The sequence below is a fragment of the Castor canadensis genome, chromosome 4, assembly GCF_047511655.1.
Source record: "Castor canadensis chromosome 4, mCasCan1.hap1v2, whole genome shotgun sequence".
NCBI classification, from domain to species: domain Eukaryota; kingdom Metazoa; phylum Chordata; class Mammalia; order Rodentia; family Castoridae; genus Castor; species Castor canadensis.
In genome coordinates, this window is record NC_133389.1 from 84865631 (window position 1) to 84874326 (window position 8696).

The 8696-nt window shown below is 40.7% G+C and overlaps 1 non-coding gene and 1 pseudogene across 1 annotated transcript; both read right to left on the reverse strand.

Annotated features, from left to right (window-relative positions):
- Positions 1–1208: 1208 nt before the first annotated feature.
- On the reverse strand, positions 1209–1281 carry Trnaa-agc (transfer RNA alanine (anticodon AGC)). The gene has a single exon. It is a non-coding gene; the product is annotated as a tRNA-Ala (tRNA).
- Positions 1282–3211: 1930 nt separating this feature from the next.
- LOC109678846 (elongation factor 1-alpha 1 pseudogene) lies at positions 3212–5367 on the reverse strand (annotated as a pseudogene).
- Between the last annotated feature and the right edge of the window lie 3329 nt (positions 5368–8696).

An 8696-nucleotide genomic window follows, 5' to 3' on the forward strand; every position in this document is an offset into this window, starting at 1 on the left:
ATTGGCACAGAAAGTGAGAGGTTTAGAAACCCTCGTAGTAGGGTCACGTTCTGTCATTCAAGTGCATGACCAGGGACCTTGAGTTATTAACTAAGATATACACCAGTGGATGCTGTAGAGTTCATCTGGTGATAGTCATGTTTAGTGGGATTACTATGAATCTAAAGTGAATTCAAAACAAAAAAAGTCAGTTTTTATCCCCAGACAGTAACACTGCCTTAAAAAGTGGGAACACTACTGAGTCAACAAAAGAAAGTTTTAATGTTGCTTTCTACCTTCTTAGAGGTGAAAAAGGGAAGAAAATGGAGGCTCTGATACAAGTAAGTACGGGGCTGTAGTCTCATAAATTCAGATAGTGGAAGGAGAATCCTGATGGTGGAGAGAAATGGGTTGGCATTTTCTGGGTATCCATGAGATCCTGAGTTGGTGTGGGCCAGTTAAATGCATTCAGTCAGAGAACTGTTGTTCTGGCTGCAGATTCTACCCTAATTTATTTGTTTTTGTTTCATCCATGAAAATTTAGACTAATACTTTTAATCAATTCTCTCCAACCCATTGACCATTCTATTCTCCCTTGGAATCTCTCATTACAAATTTGGATATCCAAATATTCTTCACCCAAGCTACCTTTTCATCTGTAGATGGGTGTGGACCCAAATTCTGGTCCATGAAATTATACATAATTCTATGGTAATTTCCAGGAAATCTTTTGCTTTCTTGATGAAAAGGAATGAGTTAGCCTATATGATGACTTTTCTCTTCTGCGGTGCATAGGGACCTGATGGCTGGGTTGCAACTGTTATCTTGCACCCATGCACTAAAAGAGTTTCTAAAATAATGTGGTCCAGTTTCTTTGACTTGCTGTTGATTGGTTTCCTAACTAATGCAGAAAACTTATTGCTTGAAAAACATGTATTTACAGGTTTCCATGGAGCTTTTCTTAACTTTTATTCTAGATTGCGTTCAAATGTATAAAACTCTTGGACCTCACTCCATTAGACACTAATGTATAGTTTAACTCCAGCTTATCTAAAACCTACAGGAGTAGAGTTCTACATTCAAGTTCATTTAAAATTTCTACTTCAGTACTGTTGTCCCTTTTACCTTCCTTAGTTTTCATTTTATGCCAACATGATTTTTACAGTTTGATAAGAATTTTGCCAGTGTCATAGAAATTCATATATTCAGACTTATTTTACCATTGTTTTTGGTGGCACTGGGGTTTGAACTCAGGGCCTCATGCTTGCTAGGCAGGCACTCTACCACCTGAGCCACTCCACCAGCCCTTTAGTTTTCACTGCATAATTCTCTCTGTGTGTGTATCTGTCTCTCTCTCTCTCTCTCCCTCTCTCTCTTTCATTTTCCTAACACGGGGTATCTGAGATTTGAGTTGCAGTAAATCAAAACTATTATTGTCATTTGAAAATTACCTACAGAGAAGTAAGGCATTACATTTGAATTTTTTGTAAAAGTGTCTATATTTGGCAAGTATTATAAGTATTTTCACACTCTTCAGATGTTTATGTTTCCATATTAGGAATCAAGATTCAGAGAAGGTATTTGAAGCAAAGAATAGCACTGGTCTTGAAGTGGCTCAATACAACAGTGTGGAAAATAAAACAGAAGGTGGCAAAGTTATTCAGTGAATTTGGCTGGTCTCATACACTCATGGTGTCTCAGCGGCTGTCCCTCAATTACTCTGCATAGTTGTCCTGGTTCCTTCTTCCAAAGCTCTCCATGTGCTCATCCAGTACAGCACTTGCTCCCCCTGCTATAACTTATTTGTTCCATGGAATCTTTCTTTCTAGGCCTGAGACCTTGGGGACAGCCCCTGTATCCATCCCTGTATTTCCAGAGCCAGTAGGGAGCCTGAAACTTACTGGATCTTGAAAAGATTTTCCAACATAGAAAGAACAACAGAAACACATAAAACATTAAAAATAATGAGATATTTATCTGGAGTAAGTTTGGCCCCAAGATATTAAGGGAGAGTTTGTATAAGTACATTTCTCTGCAGAAAACACATTTTCTTTTCTTTGACTTTCCTCAGGAAAAGGATTGAATTCATGGATATTCACCTGATTATTTTTTCTTCTTCTTCCTCTTCCTCTTCCTTCTTCCTCTTTCTTCTTCTTCCTTCTTCTTCCTTCTTCCTTCTTCTTTTTCTTCTTCTTCCTTCTTCTTCTTCTTCTTCTTCTTCTTCTTCTTCTTCTTCTTCTTCTTCTTCTTCTTCTTCTTCTTCTTCTTCTTCTTCTTCCTTCTTCCTTCTTCCTTCTTCCTTCTTCCTTCTTCCTTCTTCCTTCTTCCTTCTTCCTTCTCCTTTCTTCTTTCTTCTTCTTCTTCCTTCTTCCTTCTCCTTTCTTCTTCTTCTTCTTCTTCTTCTTCTTCTTCTTCTTCTTCTTCTTCTTCTTCTTCTTCTTCTTCTTCCTTCTTCTTCTTCTTCTTCTTCTTCTTCTTCTTCTTCTTCTTCTTTTTCTTTCTTCCTTCTTCCTTCTTCCTTCTCCTTTCTTCTTCTTCTTCTTCTTCTTCTTCTTCTTCTTCTTCTTCTTCTTCTTCTTCTTCTTCTTCTTCCTTCTTCCTTCTTCCTTCTTCCTTCTTCCTTCTTCCTTCTTCCTTCTCCTTTCTTCTTTCTTCTTCCTCCTTCTTCCTTCTCCTTTCTTCTTCTTCTTCTTCTTCTTCTTCTTCTTCTTCTTCTTCTTCTTCTTCTTCTTCTTCTTCTTCTTCTTCTTCTTCTTCTTCTTCTTTCTTCTTTCTTCTTCCTTCTTCTTCTTTCTTCTTTCTTCTTCCTTCTTCCTTCTTCCTTCTCCTTTCTTCTTCTTTCTTCTTCTTCTTCTTCTTCTTCTTCTTCTTCTTCTTCTTCTTCTTCTTCTTCTTCTTCTTCTTCTTCTTCTTCTTCTTCTTCTTCTTCTTCTTCATTTTCTCATTAAACTTTGTTTTAATGGTTCTCAAAATTCTGTGACAGATTTTTGGTCAAGTTGTTGCCATTAAAAATTGCTGATTTTTAAAAACTAACAACTTAAAATTCACACACACACACACACACACAAAATGGTACACAAAACATTTTCCTTTCCTTCTGAATGTTTTACAGTGCATTATGTTCAATAACCAGTCTTTTACTATTAAACTTAAATGGCCAATTAAGATAAACCATTCTAAGATGTTCTTTCACCACTGATTAAGACTGAAGTGACAGGTGTTAGGAGAGTATTCATTCAACCTTCTGAGCTTTCTGGGCAGATTTGGTGACCTTGCCAGCTCCATCAACCTTCTTGTCCATGGCTTTGATGACACCCACAGCAACAATCTGTCTCATATCACAAACAGCAAAATGACCCAGAGGAGGATAGACAGAGAAGCTTTCAACACACATGAGCTTGCCTGGAACCATATCAATGATAGCAGATTTCAAGAATTTAGGGCCGTCTTCCAGCTTCTTACCAGAATGATGATCAATCTTTTCTTTCAGCTCAGCAAACTTGCAAGCAATGTGAGCTGTGAGGCAACCAGATACAGGGGCATAGCCAGCACTGATCTGTTCTGGGTGGTTCAGAATAATCACCTGAGCAGTGAAGCCAGCTGCAGCCATTGGTGGGTCATTCTTGCTGTCACCAGCAACATTGCCACAATGAACATCTTTGACAGACACCTTCTTGACACTGAAGCCCACATTGTCTCCACGAAGAGCTTCACTCAAAGCTTCACAATGCATTTCAGCAGACTTTACTTCAGTTGTGACATTGACTGGAGCAAAGGTGACCACCATGCCAGGTTTGAGAACACCATTCTCCACTAGGCCCACAGATACAGTACCAATACCACCAATTTTATAGACATCCTGAAAAGGCAGGTGCAGAGACTCGTCAGTTGGGCGAGTTGGTGGTAGGATACAATCCAAAACTTCAAGCAGTGTGGTTCCACTGGTACTGCCATCTTTACAGGTGACTTTCCATTCCTTGAACCAAGCCATATTAGCACTTGACTCCAGCATGTTATCACCATTCCAACCAGACATTGGCACAAATGCTACTGTGTCAGGGTTGTAAGCCAATTTTCTTAATGTAGGTGCTGACTTTCTTAACAATTTTCTTGTATCTCTTCTGGCTGTAGGATGGTTCTGTGGAATCCATTTTGTTAGCACCAATGATTAGTTGTTTCACACTGAAAGTGTAAGCCAGAAGGGTATGCTCATGGGTCTGCCCATTCTTGGAGACGCCCGCTTCAAATTCACCAACACCGGCAGCAACAATTAGGACAACACAGTCAGCCTGAGATGTGCCTGTAATCATGTTTTTGATGAAGACTTTGTGTCCTGGGGCATCAATGATGGTCCACATAATACTGCTGGTCGCAAATGTCCACAGGGAGATGTCAATTGTGATACCACTGACATCTTATGCTAGCCTTCAGTTTATCTAAGACCCAGACATACTTGAAGGAGCCCTTCCCCATCTTAGCAGCCTCCTTCTCAAATAATTTGGTCGTTCTTTTGTTGATTCCACCATGTTTGTAGATTAGATGGCCAATAGTGGTGGACTTTCCAGGATCTACGTGCCTAATGATGACGATGTTGATGTGAGTCTTTTCCTTTTTTATTTTGGCTCCGCCTTAGTGGTGGTTTTCACACCTGCATTCTGACAGCAAACCCACTGCAAAAAAATTCTTCTTTTTTTCTTTTTTTTTGCCAAAAGTCATGAAGGTATGTAAACCTTCATGCAACCAAAGACTTAAAGCTTGTTGAAAGGCTTGCCACATAGGACAGCTTGCTTTGTCCTTGTTTTGAGCCTCTCTCCCTTTCCCTCACCCCTCTCTCTTTTTTCTTCTTCTCCTTTCTTTTCAGGAAAACTTGAATGCTTATACTATGGCCAAGCAGCTCTCCAAGCTGTAGTACCCTAAGTAAACATGTCACTGCAAAGCCTGTGATGTTCCTTATCTATCTCTCCTCTCATCAAAATTTGCCAGGGGTTTCTTAATCTCTTGCTTTTAGCTGTGTTTAATCTTGTAGAGCAAGTCTCTCTGTTTTATCATCCTTTGCACTTGAATTATGTCCTTTAATGGCTTAATGCAAAGGCAGGTGAGGTAGATACTGTGTGTACTTGACCAGGTTCCCCCTTCCACACTGAGCTCATTTTCCCTGCTGCTCAGTATTGGCTGCTCATAGCTGTATCCCTCTCTAAGGACCACAAGAGATGTTTTGCAGTGTGACCCCCCACTTCCTGGAGGCCAATTACTTTCAATGACTAGTGACACAGGAGTGTAAAGGCAGTCCCCTTGCCACATTTGGGGACAACTCTGAAAGGCCTTCCTAGTTACAGACCTCCCTGTGGCTTCGGCTGAAGTTTGTGTTACTGTTTCATTGCAGTTCATCTTTTTTCTCTGCCCAACTCACTTCCCTCATTTCTTCAGAGGTTTTGTTGGGCATCCAAGCTCTTGACCTCCAGAAAGCTCCTTCATGAAAACTTTGACCTAAGATAGTACCAGAAGTGGTTCTAAGAAGCAGTTTTTAATTGAGATTTGAGGGCTAGATCATCCACTAGCTGCATAGCCATGGGCAATGGTAGGTCACTTCTTGGTATGCAGAAAGCATGAGGACTAAAACAGGAATGGAGTATCAGTGGAAAGGAATGCACTGACTGGTGCAATATGTCAGATACTTGAATGGTGAGGGAAGGTTGTGAGTCTGTCCCAGTCTATTTTATGCTGCTATCACAAAATATCTAAAACAAGGTAATTTATGAAGAACAGCTATTTTTTTGTCAGAGTTCTGGAAGTTGGGAAATTCAAGATCAAGTCATGAGCAGCTGGTGTGAGCCTTCTTATTGCATCCTCACATAGTGAAAGGTGGACAGGAACCAACTCCCACCCCTGATCAATCCTCTTTTTAAGGGTACCTAATCCAATTTATTAAGGAGGTGCCCTCTTGGCCTAATCATTTCTTAAAGCCCCTACCTCTTAATATAATCACATTGGTAGCACTTGAATTTTGGAGGACACACATTCAGATGACAGCAGATCTCAGGAGGCTGAGGCAGGAAGATCATATGAACTCAGGAGTTTGAGGCCAGCCTAGGAAACATAGCAAAGGTCTGTCTCAAAAATAAATCGTAGCAGAATGTAAAGATTATAGAATTGTAGAATCAGGTTGCTAAGGGCTATCAATAATGCATTGGAAAAAGACACTGAAAGACTGATGGTAATTAGTTATCAAGATAGGGAGAAGTATGAGGTCCTCCTTGGCAACATGGAAAGGCTTCTGTAAGTTGAGAGCAGACAAGACTGAGGACCAGGCTCAGGGTAGTGGAACTCCAGAGAAGGTTAAATTCTAAGTTTTCTTTTTCTCCTTCCTTCCTTCCTTCCTTCCTTCCTTCCTTCCTTCCTTCCTTCCTTCCTTCCTTCCTTCCTTCCTTTCTTCCTTCCTTCCTTCCTTCCTTCCTTCCTCCCTTCCTCCCTTCCTTCCTTTTTTCCTTCCTTCCTTCACTAGGGTTTGAACTCAAGCCCTTGTATTTGTTAGGCAGGTGCTCTATCATTTGAATCACAACTCCAGCTTTTTTTGTTTTACTTATTTTGCACTTTTTCTCCAGGCAGGCCTCGGATTGCAATTCCCCTACATATGCCTTCCAAGTAGCTGGGATTGCAGGCGTGAGCCACCTTGCCTCTTAGCAAGTTTCCTTTGTTAAACTCAGAACCTAAGTTTGGACTGCGTGGAACTCTGAGATTTAGGACATTGACTTTTGGGTCAGTGCACACAGGGAGCTTGGTGCTCAGCTCCCTGCACCTTGTGGCCCTTTCCTTACTATTTAAGGGTAGTGATCCTTCTAGCTCAAAGACAATGCAGAGGCCTTTACTTGCAAAATATCACCTGCTAGCCTCAGGGTGAAACTACACTACCTCTTTTGTCCATCATACTAATAAATGTTGCTAAATATAAACATAACTTGACCAGGGAGGGGACAGTCTGCTGAGAGAAAAAGGAAATCTAGGCCAAAAGAGCTAGAGGCCTAGCCATTACAAATGTGCAGATAGGATACATACATGAGATTGGAACCCAATGGTGCTGAATTAGGGGTGATAAAGCATATAGTCGAAAAAGAAGAATTGATCAAAATGAGAGCACTCTTTTGATACTGGATTTAACTCTCCCAGGATGCACAAAAGGACCCCAGGGCTCTGTGCTAATGAAATGTATGGGTGACTCTTAGAAGCTTAGAGAAAGCAGTGAGAAGGAGAAGTGCCAGAGTTCTGTGGCAGACAGTAGAAGAAAGACATAAAAACTCAGGAAAGAGTGGATGGACCACTCTAAAAGACTCCTTTGTTTCTTAGGAGGGTCTGTAGGACACTCCATGGAACAAAGGGATGTAGGATGCAGTGGGGAGAGGGTGATCAGCAGCCCTAAGACAGGTGGTGGCTGTCCTCTGCAGCCAGGGATGACTGTAGGGGATACTGTTCAAGAACCAGTTTCTCTGATTAAAATGGGAATGGTTGAATCTCAAAATAATAGAGGCAGGGTAGTAACACTTAATTAAAAGCAAAGTGGGTGAAATTATTGTAATGAGTGGTAAGGTTGGAATGGCAGCAAGAGGGTATAACCCTCAGAGGGTTATAGAGATGACTGATAGGATATACTATCCTTAAGGGCAAAAGAGGTGGGCAGTCAATAGTGCTGTGGCTTAATCCTTGCAATAATAACATATTAAGGATGGATGGATGGGAGGCCAAGGGCAGCCTGAAAAATAAAATGTCATAATATTTGCCCAGTTTCTGGAGTTGAACAAATTCAGAGACATGAAATTCATTGAATCAAGAAGCCAAGTCCTCAGGAAGAAGGATCTGGGAAGTCTGTGGCAAGCGTATATGATAAGAATATGCCCCACCTTCACCAAAGAAACCCGCAATGATTTACCTGGTTCATTCGGTACTAAGAAAAAAGTGTGCAGACACATTGAGCACTGTTGGATACTGGGTCCAAGTTCACATTCATATGTGGAGAACTGAAATACTGTTATGGTCCTGTTACAATGGGCACATATGGAGGCCAGGTAATAGATGGAGTCTTGACACAGTTCAGCTCACAGTGGGACTATGAACGTAATTCATGGTCATTCTCTTGGTCCACTTAACATATAACTGGGGTGAACAAACTGGGTACAGAGTAGAAACCCCATATTCCTTTCTTGGCCCATGTGGGAAAGATCTATCACAGTGGACAAGACCTTTAAAATTTTCCACCCTTCTCAGATGTGATAGTTCATGAAAAACAATATCATATCTTAAACTAAATGGTACAGACTAGTGATATTATTGCACACTTAAATGAGATAGAATGGTCTTCATGACATCCCCATTTTGTTCATTAGCTTGGTCCCTACCAAAATCAGATGGGCCTTGGCAAATAATGATGGACCACTGCCAACTCAATCTAGTTGTAATCCTGGCTGTTGCTGCTTATCTGGATGTTATATATTTGTACAGCCTTAGGACTATGGTTTGTATCCACCATTCCAGCAAATGTGTTCTTTTCCACACTTACTAAGGTGACTCAGAAATAGTTCTTATATTCATGTGGTGGTTGGGGTAGAGATGACAGTGTACATTTATGAGTTGTTCTGACCCTCCTGGTTTCTAACATAATGAATTTGAGGGACCTTAGACTGTATAAATATATAAGTTCTCTATATTGATGAAAATATGTTAGTTGG